This window comes from Macaca mulatta, chromosome 19 (genome assembly GCF_049350105.2).
Source record: "Macaca mulatta isolate MMU2019108-1 chromosome 19, T2T-MMU8v2.0, whole genome shotgun sequence".
NCBI lineage: Eukaryota > Metazoa > Chordata > Mammalia > Primates > Cercopithecidae > Macaca > Macaca mulatta.
This window is the reverse complement of record NC_133424.1, coordinates 12,613,587-12,630,955: the sequence shown is the minus strand read 5'-3', so window position 1 is coordinate 12,630,955 and position 17,369 is coordinate 12,613,587. Positions and strand designations below refer to the sequence as shown.

General features: G+C 43.6%; 1 long non-coding RNA gene across 1 annotated transcript; it reads right to left on the bottom strand.

The window, feature by feature from the left end:
• Positions 1-1,388: 1,388 nt before the first annotated feature.
• Positions 1,389-4,911, bottom strand: LOC144336758 (uncharacterized). The gene is made up of 3 exons (XR_013409082.1): positions 4,751-4,911; positions 3,230-3,352; positions 1,389-1,587 (listed from the first exon to the last, which is right to left on the bottom strand). It is a non-coding gene; the product is annotated as an uncharacterized LOC144336758 (long non-coding RNA).
• Positions 4,912-17,369: the final 12,458 nt, after the last annotated feature.

The following is a 17,369-nucleotide window of genomic DNA, read 5'->3' as shown; positions in this document are numbered from 1 at the left end:
TCGGGCTCTGCTTCCTTCTGCAGGTTATTCAGCTACTTCTCACCCCATCCTTTAGTTCTTCGAGACAAACACCCTCAATCCCATTGTGTGAATAAGACACCAGCAGAGTCCCTGCTCTCCTTCTATGCTTATGTATAAAGTGGGGGAGGAAAAATCTAAGACAACTTAAGTGCATTTGAAAGATTTCCAGGTCGCGGTGGAGGTGGCAGCTGAGGGACCCGCAGTCAATGATACTGCAGCACCTTCAGGCCAGGCTGATGGGAGAGAGGGTGGAGAGCTGCAGCCGGATGTGGATAGGTGGAGGGACCAGCCCTGGGAACTGGGCTCTGCTGCAGCGCGGCTCTAGGGCCTGGAGCCCGGGAGAGCAGAGATGGGGGCTCCCAGGACAGGAAACTCGGGGAGGAGAAAGTCGGGTGGCTTCCATGGTACGAGGGTGCTGTGGCAGGTGGTGTAGGCCTGTGGCTATCATAACTAAGCCCAAATGGGACTTGAAAACTTGGATTCTGTGGGAATTTATGAAGAGGAAGGCTCTGATGACAAAGAAGTCATCAGTGAGGAGAGGGATGAGGGTCACTGGCAAGCTCGCTTCCTTATGGAAAGAAAAGTGAATGCTCAACTACTGCAGCAAAATGTGGTCAAAGGATGAGACTCTCGCTGTCAGGGAATAGACTGCTGCAGAACTCTTAGAGATTGCAAAAACCTTCAAACAACAGCCTGGGAGACCGGGTGCCATGGCTCCTGCCTGTAATCTCAACATTTTAGGAGGCAGGATCACTTGAAGCCCGAAGTTGAAGACCAGTGAAGTGAGACACTCGGATCTACATAAATTTATTTTTTAATTTGCCAGGAGAAGTGGTGTGTACCTATAGTCTCAGCTACTCAGGAGGCTGAGGCAGGAGGATCACTCGAGCCCCAAAGTTTGGGGCTTCTGTAAGCTATGATCAGGCTACTGCACTTCAGCAAGACACTGTCTCAAAAAAAAAAATCAAAATCAAAACCAAACAAACAAAAAATCATAAAAAGCCCACCAAACTCCCTGGGGAAACCCTGACCCCCTTGGATGGTCTAATTGTAAAACAGCAGGTGGTGATATTTCCTTATGGACTAGATCATTCTAGCCACGTAAGAGGCTTGGACTACTGAGGATTTACCAGGTGGGATGACCTCCTTGCAATCAATGGAAAAGGCCCTGGTGAAACCATCCCTTTAAACTTTTATCAAATTCATCAGGGAGGAAGGGAGGAGAAAAATTTAAACCAAGCTTGTAGCACCTACAGCATTAAGCATTAGGTCAGCTTGTTCTCTGACCTTCCTCATATTTGTTTCATACCTAGTGTCCTAGAATCCCATTGTTGCGGTAAACTGAGGAACGGAAAGACCAATATGGAGTACAGGAGGATTTGTTTATATTTTAGGTACGCACCGGCCCAGACGATTCATATCCAAAAAGCTGAGAATTGAACGAAGACAAAGCGGGGTTTTTATAAGCTGCCTTACAGATGCAAAACAAAAGCAGTTAATCATACAGTGACAGGCCATGTAGTCTATAGCATAATTTAAGGCCTCGCATAGCCAGTGTCCTTATACCTGCATTGAAAGGAAAACAAGCATTGGCTAAATACAGACATTTGTAAAACATAATAATGCTTAAGAAGCCTTGGAAAAGAGTAACAGTGAAAGTATCTGTCTTTCTTTCTCTCTTTTTTTCCTTCAACCTTGCTCTGAACAGGAGGGGTGTCTGGAGCCCATTCCTTTGGCCTTGGCTATTTGGACGGTTTTATCTTCTGTCCTTGAAGTAAGCTGCTAGGCAGAGGAAAACTTGTGCTTTTCAACCCTTGCCTTGCCACACTCTGGGCCTTAGCTTTTACTTTTTTTGGAGTAACTAAATTCAGTACTTATTATTATTTTTAAATTTCTGCCTCACGATAGACCCTAAATGATAGTTCCTGTTAACTGCTCTATAGATAACAACTTGAACGTTAGATGTTTTCCCTTTGAAATATTTCTATTTCAGGGTTGGGTGCATTTGTTCATGACTGTAATATCAGCACTTTGGGAGGCTGAGGTAGGGGGATCACTTGAGCCTGGGAGTTCAAGAACAGCCTGGGCAATATAGTGAAACTCCATCCGTACAAAAAATTTAAAAACAGCCAGGCATGGTGGCATGTGCCTTTATTCCAGCTACCTGGGAGGCTGAGGCAGGAGAATCCCTTGGGACTAGGAGTTTCTGCAGTGAGCTATGATCCCACCACTGCACTCCAGCCTGGGAAACAGAGTCATACTATGTCTCTTAAAGAAAAAAAAAGGAAAAAAGAAATCCAGACATTTGTTAGTCTTTGGATTATCGGAGAGCATTTATCTGACACTTAGTCCAATTGTTTGAGACCAATATATAGATTTATAGAGAGGGGCACTTTGGGTTTGGGACACAGCTCTGCAGGAAGCTTTGGACACACTGACATGTTAGTATGGCAGGCACAAGCCTCAGGCACACCTTTAGAGGGTAGAGCTGTAAGTTGGGATGTTACAGCTGCTGCTGAGGGTAAAAATCGGGCCTTATGGCAACCACAGTGTGGTAAATCAGTCCCTTTAGGATTTTGGTTGTAATGATGACAAAGAGATGAAACCAGACACCCTTGAATTGAACAAGTTCTGGTAGTAAATAATGCTTTCCAGCAGGTGGAATCCTTAAGAAAGAACCTTTCTGTGACTGTGAGAATGGGACTACCATGCCTGGCGAATTTTGTGTATTTTTGGTAGAGACGCGGTTTCACCATCTTGTCCAGGCTGGTCTGGAACTCCTGAGTTCAGGTGATCCACCCCCTCAGCCTCCCAAAGTGCTGGGATTACAGGTGTGAGCCACCGTGCCCAGCTTCCCACTAAGTCTCTTTCATTTGGCCTGGCACAGTTTCCCATTCCTTAATCCCAGCACGTTGAGTGAATGAGGTGGGTAGATTGCTTGAGCCTGAAAGTTTGGCCTATGACCACCTTGGGCAACATAGTGAGACCTAGTCTGTATTTTAATAAAGATATATACACACACACACACACACACATTTATATACATAAAACATGGTGAGCGTGGTGGCTCACGCCTGTAATCCAAGAACTTTGGGAGGCCAGTGAGTGGATCACCTGCTGTCAAGAGTTCAAGACCAGCCTGGCCAACATGGTGAAACCTTGTCTCTAACTAACAATACAAAAATTATCCGGACATGGTGGCGCACACCTGTAATCCTGATTATTCTGGAAGCTGAGGCAGTAGAATCGCTTGAACCCAGGAGGCAGAAGTTGCAGTGAGCCGAGATCACGTCATTGCACTCCAGCCTGGGCAACAGAGCACAAACTCCATCTCAGGAAGGGAAAAAAAAAAAAAAGTGAAAGTTCCCTTTTTGTCCCTAGTTATTATGGGCTATCACTACTATCACCAGTAGTTGCCTATGAAGCACACCTATTCTCACAATGGGTCCAAGAGGAAAAGTAGATTTGGAGACTGTGGGGAAAAGAAAGATCAGACTGTTACTGTGTCTATATAGAAAGAAGTAGACATAAGAGACTCCATTTTGTTCTGTATTTGAGATGCTGTTAATCTGTGACCCTACCCCCAACCTTGTCCTTGCAAGAGACATGTGCTGTGGTGACTCAAGGTTTAATGGATTTGGGGCTGTGCAGGATGTGCCTTTGTTAAACAAGTGCCTGAAGGCAGCTTGCTGGTTAAAAGTCATCACCATTCTCTTAATCTCAAGTACCCAGGGACACGTACACTGCCAAAGGTCGCAGGGACCTCTGCCTAGGAAAGCTAGGTATTGTCCAAGGTTTCTCCCCATGTGATAGTCTGAAATATGGCCTCGTGGGAAGGGAAAGACCTGATCGTCCCTCAGCCTGACACCCGTGAAAGGATCTGTGCTGAGGAGGACTAGTGTAAGAGGAAAGAAGGCCTTTTGGCGGTTGTTGACAGTTGAGATAGAGAAAAGCATCTGTCTCCTGCCCGTCCCTGGGCAATGGAACACCTCGGTGTAAAACCTGATTGTATGCTCTGTTTACTGAGAAAGGAGAAAACCGCCTTATGGCAAAAAGTGGGACTTGCTGGCGCAATGCTGCTAAAAGGTTTATGGAGATGTTTGCATATGCATATCAAGGCACAGCATTTTCCTTTAAACTTATTCATGTAACAGAGATTTTTTTTTTTTTTTTTTTTTTTTTTTTTTGAGACGGAGTCTCGCTGTGTCGCCCAGGCTGGAGTGCAGTGGCCGGATCTCAGCTCACTGCAAGCTCTGCCTCCCGGGTTTTTACGCCATTCTCCTGCCTCAGCCTCCCGAGTAGCCGGGACTACAGGCGCCCGCCACCTCGCCCGGCTAGTTTTTTGTATTTTTTAGTAGAGACGGGGTTTCACCATGTTAGCCAGGATGGTCTCGAACTCCTGACCTCGTGATCCGCCCGTCTCGGCCTCCCAAAGTGCTGGGATTACAGGCTTGAGCCACCGCGCCCGGCCCTAACAGAGATTTTTATTCATATGTCTTACTGCTGATTTTCTCCCTACAATGATCCTATTATCCTGCCACTCCCTTATCTTTAAGATGGTAAAGATAATTATCAATAAATACTCGGGAACTCAGAGACCGGTGCCGGCGTAGGTCCTCTGTATGCTGAGCGCCAGTCCCCTGGGCCCACTTTTTCTTTCTCTATACTTTGTCTCTGTGTCTCATTTCTTTTCTCAAGTCTCTCGTTCCACCTAACGAGAAATGCTCACAGGTGTGGAAGGGCAGGCCACCCCTTCATCTGGTGCCCAACGTGGGAGCTTTTCTCTGAGGTGAAGGTACGCTGGAGCGTGGTCATTGAGGACAAGTCGACGAGAGACTCCCGAGTACGTCTACAGTCAGCCTTGCGGTAAGCTTGTGCGCTCCGAAGAACCTAGGGTAACAATGGGGCAAACTAAAAGTAAATATGCCTCTTATTGCAGCTTTATTAAAATTCTCTTAAAAAGAGGGGGAGTTAAAGTGTCTACCAAAAATCTAATTACGCTATTTCAAACAATAGAACAGTTTTGTCCATGGTTTCCGGAACAGGAAACTTTAGATCTAAAAGACTGGGAAAAAATTGGCAAAGAATCAAAACAAGCAAGTAGGGAAGGTAAAATCATCCCACTCACAGTATGGAATGATTGGGTCATTATTAAAGTAGCTTTAGAACGGTTTCAAACAGGAGAAGATAGCGTTTCAGTTTCTGATGTCCCTAAAAGCTGTGCAGTAGATTGTGAAAAAGAGGCAGGGATAGAATCCCGGAAAGGAAAGGAAAGTTCACACTGTAAATGTGTAGCAGAGCCGGTAACAGCTCGGTCAACGCAAAATGTTGATGATAATCAACTACAGGAGGTGATATATCCTGAAACGTTAAAATTAGAGGAAAAAGGTCCAGAATTAGCAGAGCCATCAGAGTCTAAACCACGATGGCCAACTCCTCTTACAGCAGCTCAGATGCCTGTAACTTTACAACCTCAAATGTAGGTTAAACAAGTACAAACTCCAAAAGAAGATCAAATAGAAAAAGATAGAGTCTCTGGCATGGCAATGCCAATCCAAATACAGTGTCCACAATATCAGCCGGTAGAAAATAAGACCCAGCCGCCAGTAGCCTATCAATACTGGCCGCCAGCCGAACTGCAGTATTGGCAGCCCCCAGAAAATCGGTCTGGACAGCCAGGAACATTTCCAGCACCACAGGGCAGGGCACCATATCCTCAGCCGCCCACCGTAAGACTTAATCCTACAGCACCGCCTAGTACACAGGGTAGTGCGTTACATAAAATTATTGATGAGGCAAGAAAACAACGAGATATTGAGGCGTGACAATTCCCAGTAATATTAGAAGCAAGACCACCTGGAGAAGGGGCCCAAGAGGGAGAGCCTCCTGTAGCTGAAGCCAGATATAAGTCTTTTTCTATAAACATGCTAAAAGAAATGAAAGAGGGAGTAAAACAGTATGGACCCAACTCTCCTTACATGAGAACATTATTAGATTCCATTGCTCATGGACATAGACTCATTCCTTATGATTGGGAGATTCTGGCAAAATCCTCACTCTCACCCTCTCAACTTTTACGATTTAAGACTTGGTGGATTGATGGGGCACAAGTACAGGTCCGAAGAAACAGGACTGCCAATCCTCCTATTAACATAGATGCAGATCAACTATTGGGAATAGGTCAGAATTGGAGCACTGTTAACCAATGAGTAGTAATGCCAAATGAGGCCACTGAGCAAATTAGGGCTATCTGCCTTAGGGCCTAGGAGAAAATCCAAGACCCAGGAAGGGCCTGCCCCTCCTTTAATACAATAAGACAAGGCTCTAAAGAGCCCTACCCTGATTTTGTAGCAAGACTTCAAGATGCTGCTCAAAAGTCAATTACCGATGAGAATGCCCTTAAGGTCATAGTGGAGTTGATGGCATATGAAAACGCCAATCCTGATTGCCAATCAGCCATTAATCCATTAAAAGGAAGGGTCCTGGCAGGATCAGATGTAATCTCAGAGTACATTAAAGCCTGCGATGGAATTGGAGGAGCTATGCATAAAGCTATGCTTATGGCTCAAGCAATCACAGGAGTTGCTTTAGGAGGACAAATTAGAACATTTGGGGGAAAATGTTATAATTGTGGTCAAATTGTTCATCTAAAAAATAATTGCCTAGTCTCAAATAAACAAAATGTAACTACTCAAGCTACTACAACAACAGATAAAGAGCCACCTGACCTATGTCCAAGATGTAAAAAGGGAAAACATTGGGGTAATCAATGTCGTTCTAAATTTGATAAAAATGGGCAACCACTGTCGGGAAACAAGAGGAGGGGCCAGCCTCAGGCCCCGCAACAAACTGGGGCATTCCAAATTCAGCCCTTTGTTCCTCAGGGTTTTCAGGAACAACAACCCCCACTGTCACAAGAGTCTCAGGGAATAAGCCAGTTATCACAATACAGCAATTATCCCCCGCCACAAGTGGCAGTGCAGCAGTAGATTTATGCACCATACAAGCAGTCTCTCTGCTTCCAGGGGAGCCCCCACAAAAAATCCCCACAGGGGTACACGGCCCATTGCCTGAGGGGACTGTAGGACTAATCTTAGGAAGATCAAGTTTAAATCTAAAAGGAGTTCAAATTCATACTGGTGTGGTTGATTCAGACTGTAAAGGCGAAATTCAATTGGTTATTAGTTCCTCAATTCCTTGGAGTGCCAGTCCAGGAGATAGGATTATTATTCCTACCTTATTACCAATTATTATTCCTACCTTATATTAAAGTTGGAAACAATAAGATAAAAAGAACAGGAGGGTTCGGAAGCACTGATCCAGCAGGAAAGGCTGCATATTGGGTAAGTCAGGTCTCTGAGAGCAAACCTGTGTGTAAGGCCATTATTCAAGGAAAACAGTTTGAAGTGTTGGTAGACACTGGAGCAGATATCTCTGTCATTGCTTTAAATCAGTGGCCAAAAAATTGGCCTAAACAAAAGGCTGTTACAAGACTTGTCGGAGTAGGCACAGCTTCAGAAATGTATGAAAGTACAATGATTTTACATTGTTTAGGGCCAGATAATCAAGAAAGTACTGTTCAGCCAATGATTACTTCAATTCCTGTTAATCTATGGGGTCGAGATTTATTACAACAATGGGGTGTGGCAATCATTATGCCTGCTCCATTATACAGCCCCACGAGTCAAAAAATCATGACTAAGATGGGATATATACCAGGAAAGGGATTAGGAAAAAATGAAAATGGCATTAAAGTCCCAATTGAGACTGAGAAAAATCAAGAAAGAAAAGGAATAGTGTATCCTTTTTAGGGGTGGCCATTGTAGAGCCTCCTAAACCCATTCTATTAACTTGGATAACAGAAAAATCGGTATGGGTAAATCAGTGGCCGCTACTGAAACAAAAACTGGAGGCTTTACATTTATTAGCAAAGGAACAATTAGAAAAGGGACACATTGAGCCTTCATTCTCACCCTGGAATTCTCCTGTATTTGTAATTCAGAAAAAATCAGGCAAATGGCATATGTTAATGGACTTGAGAGCCGTAAATGCTGTAATTCAACCCATGGGGCCTCTTCAACCCGGATTGCCCTCTCCGGCCATGATCCCAAAAGACTGGCCTTTAATTATAATTGATCTAAAGGACTGCTTTCTTACCATTCCTCTGGCAGAGCAAGATTGTGAAAAATTTGCCTTTACTATACCAGCCATAAATAATAAAGAACCAGCCAACAGGTTTCAGTGGAAAGTGCTACCTCAGGGAATGCTTAATAGTCCAACTATTGGCTGGGCGCGGTGGCTCAAGCCTGTAATCCCAGGACTTTGGGAGGCCGAGACGGGTGGATCACGAGGTCAGGAGATCGAGACCATCCTGGCTAACACGGTGAAACCCCGTCTCTGCTAAAAAAATACAAAAAACTAGCCAGGTGAGGTGGCGGGCTCCTGTAGTCCCAGCTACTCGGGAGGCTGAGGCAGGAGAATGACGTAAACCCGGGAGGCGGAGCTTGCAGTGAGCTGAGATCCAGCCACTGCACTCCAGCCTGGGCGACAGAGCGAGACTCCGTCTCAAAAAAAAAAAAAAAAAAAATAGTCCAACTATTTGTCAAACTTTCATAGGTCAAGTCCTTCAACCAGTTAGAGACAAATTTTCCAACTGTTGTATCATTCACTATATTGATGATATTTTATGTGCTGCAGACACAAGAGACAAATGAATTGACTGTTACACATTTCTGCAAGCAGAGGTTGCCAACGCAGGACTAACAATAGCATCTGATAAGATCCAAACCTCTGCTCCTTTTCATTATTTAGGGATGCAGATAGAAAATAGAAAAATTAAGCCACAAAAAACAGAAATAAGAAAAGACACATTAAAAACATTAAATGACTTTCAGAGATTGTTAGGTGATATTAATTGGATTCGGCCAGCGCTAGGCATTCCTACTTATGCCATGTCAAATTTGTTCTCTATCCTAAGAGGAGATCCAGACTTAAATAGTAAAAGAATATTAACCCCAGAGGCAACAAAAGAAATTAAATTAGTAGAAGAAAAAATTCAGTCAGCGAAATAAGTAGAATAGATCCCTTAGCCCCACTCCAACTTTTGATTTTTGCCACTGCACATTCTCCAACAGGTGTCATTATTCAAAATACTGATCTTGTGGAGTGGTCATTCCTTCCTCACAGTACAGTTAAGACTTTTACATTGTACTTGGATCACATAGCTACATTAATTGGTCAGACAAGATTACGAATAATAAAATTGTGTGGTAATGACCCAGAAAAAATAGTTGTTCCTTTAACCAAGGAACAAGTTAGACAAGCCTTTATCAATTCTGGTGCATGGCAGATTGGTCCTGCTGATTTTGTGGGAATTATTCATAATCATTACCCAAAAACAAAAATCTTCCAGTTTTTAAAATTGACTACTTGGATTTTGCCTAAAATTACCAGACATGAACCTTTAGAAAATGCTCTGACAGTATTTACTGATGGTTCCAGCAATGGAAAAGCGGCTTACACAGGGCCAAAAGAGCGAGTAATCAAAACTCAATATCAATCGGCTCAAAGGGCAGAGTTGGTTGCAGTCATTACAGTGTTACAAGATTTTAATCAACCTGTTAATATTATATCAGCTTCTGCATATGTAGTACAGGCTACAAGGGATGTTGAGACAGCTCTAATTAAATATAGCATGGATGATCAGTTAAACCAGCTGTTCAATTTATTGATCAGTTAAACCAGCTGTTCAATTCAATTTCTTACAACAAATTGTAAGAAAAAGGAATTTTCCATTTTATATTACTCATATTCGAGCACACACTAATTTACCAGGACCTTTAACTGTAGCAAATGAACAAGCTGACTTAATGGTATCCTCTGCATTCATAAAAGCACGAGAACTTCATGCTTTGACTCATGTAAATGCAGCAGGGTTAAAAAACAAATTTAATGTCACATGGAAATAGGCAAAATATATTGTAAAACATTGCACCCAGTGTCAAGTCCTACACCTGCCCACTCAAGAGGCAGGAGTTAATCCCAGAGGTCTGTGTCCTAATGCATTATGGCAAATGGATGTTACACATGTACCTTCATTTGGAAATTTATCATATGTTCATGTAACAGTTGATACTTACTCACATTTCATATGGGCAACTTGCCAGACAGGAGAAAGTACTTCCCATGTTAAAAAACATTAATTATCTTGTTTTGCTGTAATGGGAGTTCCAGAAAAAATTAAAACTGACAATGGACCAGGTTATTGTAGTAAAGCTTTCCGAAAATTCTTAAATCAGTGGAAAATTACACATACAACAGGAATTCCTTATAATTCCCAAGGACAGGCCATAGTTGAAAGAACTAATAGAACACTCAAAACTCAGTTAGTTAAACAAAAAGAAGGGGGAGACAGTAAGGAGTGTACCACTCCTCAGATGCAGCTTAATCTAGCATTCTATACTTTAAATTTTTTAAACATTTATAGAAATCAGACTACTACTTCTGCAGAACAACATTTACTGGTAAAAAGAACAGTCCACATGAAGGAAAACTGATTGGTGGAAAGACAACAAAAATAAGACATGGGAAATAGGGAAGGTGATAACCTGGGGAAGAGGTTTTGCTTGTGTTTCACCAGGAGAAAATCAGCTTCCTGTTTGGATACCCACTAAACATTTGAAGTTCTACAATGAACCCATCGGAGATGCAAAGAAAAGCGCCTCCACGGAGACGGAAACATCGCAATCGAGCACCATTGACTCGCAAGATGAACCAAGTGGTGATATCAGAAGAACAGAAGAAGGCGGAGCTGCTGACCTGGGCACAGTTAAAGAAGCTGACGTCGTTAGCTGGAAAAAGCCTAGCTAGCACAAAGGTGACACAAACCCCAGAAAAAATGCTGCTTGCAGCTTTAATGATTGTATCAACGGTGGTAAGTCTCCCCATGCCAGCAGGAGCAGCTGCAGCTAATTATACCTATTGGGCCTATGTGCCTTTCCCGCCCTTAATTCGGGCAGTTACATGGATGGATAATCCTATTGAAGTATATGTTAATAATAGTGTGTGGGTACCTGGTCCCACAGATGATCGTTGCCCTGCCAAACCGGAGGAAGAAGGAATGATGATAAATATTTCCATTGGGTATCGTTATCCTCCTATTTGCCTAGGGAGAGCACCAGGATGTTTAATGCCTGCTATTCAAAATTGGTTAGTAGAAGTACCTACTGTCAGTCCCACCAGTAAATTTACTTATCACATGGTAAGCGGAATGTCACTCAAACCACAGGTAAACTATTTACAAGACTTTTCTTATCAAAGATCATAAAATTTTAGGCCAAAAGGGAAACCTTGCCCCGAGGAGATTTCCAAAGAATCAAAAGATTTAGTTTGGGAAGAATGTGTGGCCGATAGTGCGGTGATATTACAGAACAATACATTCGGAACTGTTATAGATTGGGCACCTCGAGGTCAATTCTACCACAATTGCACAGGACAAACTCAATTTGGTCCCAGTGCACTAGTGAGTCCAACTGTTTTTTTTTTTTTTTTTTTTTTTCTGAGACGGAGTCTCGCTCTGTCGCCCAGCCTGGAGTGCAGTGGCCGGATCTCAGCTCACTGCAAGCTCTGCCTTCCGGGTTCACGCCATTCTCCTGCCTCAGCCTCCCAAGTAGCTGGGACTACAGGCGCCCGCCACCTCGCCCGGCTAGTTTTTTGTATTTTTTAGTAGAGATGGGGTTTCACCGTGTTAGCCAGGATGGTCTCAATCTCCTGACCTTGTGATCCACCCGTCTCGGCCTCCCAAAGTGCTGGGATTACAGGCTTGAGCCACCGCGCCCGGCCTGAGTCCAACTGTTGATAGTGACTTAACAGAAAGTTTAGACAAACATAAGCACAAAAAATTACAGTCTTTCTATCCTTGGATATGGGGAGAAAAGGGAATCTCTACTCCAAGACCAAAAATAATAAGTCTTGTTTTTGGTCCTGAACATCCAGAATTATGGAGGCTTACTGTAGCTTCATACCGCCTTAGAATTTGGTCTGGAAATCAAATTATAGAAACAAGAGATTGTAAGCCATTTTACTCTATCAACCTAAATTCCAGTCTAACAGTTCCTTTACAAAGTTGTGTAAAGCCCCCTTATATGTTAGTCATAGGAAATATAGTTATTAAACCAGACTCCCAAACTATAACTTGTGAAAATTGCAGATTGTTTACAAAACAAGACAAAAACAAGAAGAGCATCGTCAATAAGATCAAAAGATAGGCTGGGCATAGTAGCTCATGCCTGTAATCTCAGCACTTTGGGAGGCTGAGACAGGTGGATCACCTGAGGTCAGGAGTTCGAGACCAGCCTGGACAACATGGTGAAACCGTCTCTACTAAAAATACAAAAATTAAGTGGGTGTGGTTGCGGGCGCCTGTAATCCCAGCTACTCAGGAGGCTGAGGTAGGAGAATTGCTTGAGCCCAGTAGACTAAGGTTGCAGTAAGCCAAGATCCCGCCACTGCACTCCAGCCTGGGCAACAGAGCAAGACTCCATCTTAAAAAAAAAAAAAAAGATAGACTTGAACCAACTCAAGTGCCATTAACTAGTGGAATGAGCGAGTCAATTATGTGACCCACAACTTCACAGAGCAGCATGTTTGCAACAGGCTCAAGCAAAAAAAAAAACCAGAAATACACCCTCTCAGCATAATATTAATGGTGTATTAATGGTAATATTATGTTACTAAAAATTCAAAAGTGGCAAAATTCTGCTTTGTGACAAAGAGATGACAAAGCTACAAAGAACAATAAAAAGAATCAAAACTTTGATCACCTTTGCGTATCAAAAATAAGTGAAACCAGCAGGCACGGTGGCTCACGCCTATAATCCCAGCACTTTGGGAAGCCAAGGCGGGCGGATCACGAGGTCAGGAGATCGAGACCATCCTGGTTAACACGGTGAAACCCCGTCTCTACTAAAAACTTCAAAAAATTAGCTGGGAGCGGTGGTGGGCACCTGTAGTCCCAGATACTCAGGAGGCTGAGGCAGGAGAATGGCGTGAACTCGGGAGGCGGAGCTTGCAGTGAGCTGAGATCCGGCCACTGCACTCCAGCCTGGGCGACAGAGCGAGACTCCGTCTCAAAAAATAAATAAATAAATAAATAAATAAATAAGTGAAACCAAGGAAACACACCAGAACTGCCCAACGCCTATTTATTTTTTGGGGTGGTATGTCTCTGAGTATTCACATTGTTATTATTTTGACTCCACATAAAACAGCTTATTTGAAGAACTCGATTTCCTTCTTCAAACATTATCAAACCCGTTCACTAAGGTTCCAACCAGCTAATTAAAATCTTAACACCCAAATCACAGAATAAAATTCTTATATGTGGCCAGGTGCAGTGGCTCACGCCTGTAATCCCAGAACTTTGGGAGGTTGAGGCAGGTGGATTACTTGAGGTCAGTACTTTGAGACCAGTCTGGTCAACATGGTGAAAACTTGTCGTAACTAAAAATACAAAAAAAAAAAAAAAAAAAAAGCAGGGTGTGGTGACATGTGCCAGTAGTCCCGGCTACCCAGGAGGCTGAGCCAGGAGAATCTCTTAAACCTGGGAGGCAGAGGTTGCAGTGAGCCAAGATCACGCCACTGATCCAGCCTTGGCCATAGAGTGAGATTCTGTCTGAAAAATACACAGACAAACAAATAAATTCTCAAATGCATCGAAAAAGAGCAATTCCATGGCAGCAAGATTCTATAAAAAACCAAAAAGGAGGCAGCTCAGGTAGGCAGCCTGCCTCACCCACAGCTCACAAGGAAACCCACACTCCAATAGTTACACATTTTCAAGTTCAGGAACCACTTGGACCGTGGAGACAGAGGCCAGGCTGGCCCACTCCTAGGTAGTGTGTGAGGGAAATGTGAGCAGCCAGAAAATTACTTCTGGGACTTCCACACACACCCTGCTATCCCCTCTCCACAGTGTGGACACACAGTCCTTCTACCGGGGTCTCAATGCCCACCAAAGACCACGCACTTACTGAGTCAGTGGAAGGTTCTGACCTATGTTGTCTTTTTATCTGACACCAAATGTGTGGTGCTTGCTGAACACCAACCAATTCTCCAGCACTAAGCAGTTATGTAACCATTCAATTCAGAAACCACCCAGAGTTAGCAGAGACTCCACGAGTTTCTGGCTCACCCAACACAGCCCCAACTCGACAGAGGCAAGTCAAAGCCCCAGTGGCCACCTGTACTTCTCAGCAACTGCATCTAGACCTGGGTCCTGTACAACACCTTCCTAAAGTTCCATAATTTGATAGAACTACCTACAGTTCTCTTACATTTACCCACTTACTATGAAGGATACCACTCAGGACCAGTCCAATCAAAGACATGGATAGAAAAAGAGTAAGGGGTGTGGAAAGGATATGGGGGTGGGTGGGTCATCCTGAAAATGGCTGTGATTTATGAAATCCCCCATCCTTTGTGTTGTGCAAGAGCACCTTACTCCAATGAAACACCCTTCCCATTATGACTTAGATGATGTCACGTTTGTTGCCTATGACAAACCAGACACAGACTAGAAATTCCAGTATTTACCTCACAAACCATTAGTTGAATAGTTTTCTCTTTAGTGATCAGTCAAAATGAAATATCTATTAACCAAAGCATGCTTCAGTTTCTCTCCTTCCTCCAGGTCCCTGAGCTTTTTTCTTTTTTTGAGACAGTCTTGTTCTGTAGCCCAGGCTGGAATGCAGTACCATGATCTTGGCTCACTGCAACTTCTGCCTCCCTGGTTCAAGTGATTCTCAAGCCTCAGTCTCCGGAGTAGTTGGTGTTACAGGTGTGTGCCACCATGCCCAGCTAATTTTTATATTTTTCATAGAGATGGTGATTCACCATGCTGGCCAGGGTGGTCTTGAACTCCTGACCTCAAGTGATCTGCCCACCTCAGCCTCCCAAAAGTGCTGGGATTACAGATATGAGCCATCATGCCCAGTGGCCCCTGAATTTTTGACTGACCTCTTCTAAGCCTATATACAAGCACATTTTATGTATTTATTTAATATTTTTATTTTTACTTACAAGTTCAGTACCTAGACTTTTCTGTTATGACCTATTTTAATGACAAGCTGACTTCAACATCTAGAATTAAGTTATTTCTTACCTAAACCCACATTTGTTTCACTAGAAATGTCTAGGAAAAGCCCCATGACAAAACTGTCACTTGTGGAGGGCATCACTGACTACTGCATCTGCCTGTGGATCCCTAGCTTTCCAGGGCTCTGAGGTTCTCTCAGTATAAAGGGTTCCTCCCATGGTCAACATGCGTAGCTGGTACACCTGCAGTGGGGGCACCATGGGAAGAACCAAGTGAGCTTTTTTTCTTTTTTGGAGACAGAGCCTTGCTCTGTCACCCAGGCTGAAGTGCAACGTCATGATCTCAGCATACTGCAACCTCTGCCTTGCAAGTTTAAGCTATTCTTGTGCCTCAGTCTCCCAAATGGCTGGGATTACAGGCATGAGCCACTATACCTGGTTACTTTTTGTATTTTTAGTAGAGATGGAGTTTTGCCATGTTGGCCTGGTTAATCTCAAACTCCCAACCTCAGATGATGCACCCACCTCGGCCTCCCAAAGTGCTGGGATTACAGGTGTGAGTCACCCCACCTGGTGTGAGCTTTCAATGATCACTCTGTGTAGGATCAGGACTCAAACAGGCACCAATGTCGCTGACTTCCAAAATTAGCGGCCTTCCTGGCGTATGAAGATCCTTTGGGACTGTGCTCCTGTATCCTCTTTGGGGTGCTCCTTGGGCTCTTTGTGAAGCATCAAGACACCCCTATATCTAGGTCGTCAGGCTCTCCAGTGTGTCCTTTTCATCACCCTCACCCTGCACTTTCATTGTCACTGTCATTGGCCATTCCAACATTGTGCTTGCATCCTGTGGAAAGTCACATTTGGGATTCTTTCTACTCTTTGGTGAAAAGTATCAGGGTGTATTTGGCTTTCAAGGGAGAAGGATGAGGTAGGGGTTGGATTCAGGTGCACCCAACTTTTTTTTTTTTTTTCTCTTGAGATGGAGTCTCGCTGTATCGACTAGGCTGGAGACTGCAATGGCGTCATCTCAGTTCACTGTTATCTTTGTCTCCAGGCTCAAGCCATTCTCCTGCCTCAACATCCTTATTAGCTGGGATGACAGGCACACACCACGATGCCCAGCTAATTTTTGTAGTTTTAGTAGAGACAGGGTTTCACTATATTGGCCAGGCTTGTCTTGAACTCCTGACCTCAAATGATCCACCCGCTTTGGACTAGCAAAGTGCTGGGATTACAGGCGTGAGCCACCATGCCTGGCCAGTTTTCACTGTCCTGTCTTCCCTGCTGTGAGTCACTTTGTGTGATCTGACAATCAATGATTCCACCCTTCACTGATGTGGATACATTATCTGGGACTGGGTATGTCATCTCCACACACAGACAGGGTTTGGTCAGTGGCTGATGCTGCATCCTGTGGTGTCTGGATTTTGAACTTAGGGAGTTTTAAATAAGCGTTTCTGAAGAGCAGCTTCATTGGCACCTAAAAGGAAGGGAGTGAATTGGTCTATGCCATTGCATAATATATAAAAGAAACTTTTCCATGTTGCTGTTAACTTTACACTGCTGACATAAGCAGGCTGTTTACAAGTTAGCATCGACAGCACATTATCAGAGAAAGACAGGCTGTATTTAGACAATTTATACAAATTTATTAGCCTCCTATGACTCAGTAAAGCAATTTGAAAAAATATAGCTTTATAAGGCATAAATGAATTCATGTTTTAACTAAGGTACTTTCTGATAAACAGTGCCCATACATTTTAGGAAATATTTTAGTCTTTAGAGCATAAGTAAGGCAAAAACAGGTCCAGGAGTCTACAGATGACCTCCCCTCACCACAAGGCCAAGTCTTTTTTTTTGTTTTTTTGAGACACAGTTTCGCTCTTGTTGCCCAGTCTGGAGTGCAACAGTGTGACCTCAGTTCACTGCAAACTCTGCCCCTGTATGCATGTGGTTCTCCTGTGTCAGCCTCCTGAAGAGCTAGGATTACAGGAGCATGTCACCACACCTTGCTAATTTTTGTATTTTTAGTAGAGATGGGGTTGGATCATATTGGTCAGAATGGTCTTGAACTCCTGACCTCAGCCTCTCAAAGTGCTGGGATTACAGGCGTGAGCCACCATGCCCAGCCAAGGCCAAGTCTTTTACTATTGGAGAGACATGATGCTCCTCAGTGACCATGATGGATCAGGACAAAAACAAGGGCATTTTGAAACTATATTTCTAAGGAAATAATATATTTAATTAATATTTAT